Source organism: Arachis ipaensis, chromosome B01 (genome assembly GCF_000816755.2).
Source record: "Arachis ipaensis cultivar K30076 chromosome B01, Araip1.1, whole genome shotgun sequence".
In the NCBI taxonomy this organism is placed as follows: Eukaryota; Viridiplantae; Streptophyta; class Magnoliopsida; order Fabales; family Fabaceae; genus Arachis; species Arachis ipaensis.
In genome coordinates, this window is record NC_029785.2 from 129,428,609 (window position 1) to 129,429,529 (window position 921).

Here is a 921-nt window from a genome sequence, read left to right on the forward strand (position 1 = left end):
TATATCTAATTTTTTTTATCAAATATTTTTGTTTTTAAATTAGTTGAATTCTTGGTGAGACAGATCTGGCCGTTGAAGTTGTTATGATGATGGTGAGGTGGATGGATGTGATGGGAGGTTCACAATGGGGACACATATCGGCATGCCATTGCAGTTTGCCGAAGATGAGGGTGCAACTTTCATCATTCTGTCGTCTCAAACTTTCTTCAATTTGATTCCTTCTTTTCCCTCTTTATTCTTATTAATTATTATTACTATAATGTTTTCATCGTCATCCTCATACATAAAAAATTAAAGTGCTAAATTTGAATACTCAAAAAATCAAGCTTGTATTATATCGGTGTTTATTTTTTCATAGTACGAAGCGTTACACGGCCGTTGTATTAAAATTTAAAAGTCCCATGATGTTGTATTGTATAGAATAATATACCGATAATTTTTTATTTTATGTGCAAGCTAAGATAACTTTTACTTTTTGAGCAGTTTAGATGAATATTCAAGTATATGTGTGTGTGTGTCAAAATAAATTATAAATAAAAAGAAAATACATATACTGCCATTTCTTATATATTTTGAAATAAATAAGAAAGATAACCGCTTTATTTAGCTGCAGTTGGGCCACATTCATTTTTAAGGAAAGGTACGAGGAAATGTTTTCTAGATCAAGTATGTATTTTTATAAATAAATAATAACAATGACAATGACAATAGTGTCTTTCTCAGTTAACCAACACCATACCATGGCTGCATCAAATTGACATAATGATTATTCTTCATTATCACATTCTACTTTTTACATTACCACGTGTGGCCCGTCAGCAGTATGTTGCTATGTATGCTCTATATTGTATTTGTGATTGTAATAAAATAAAGATAAACAAAAAATATGAATTGAAATTAAATAAAAAAGATGTATTAAAA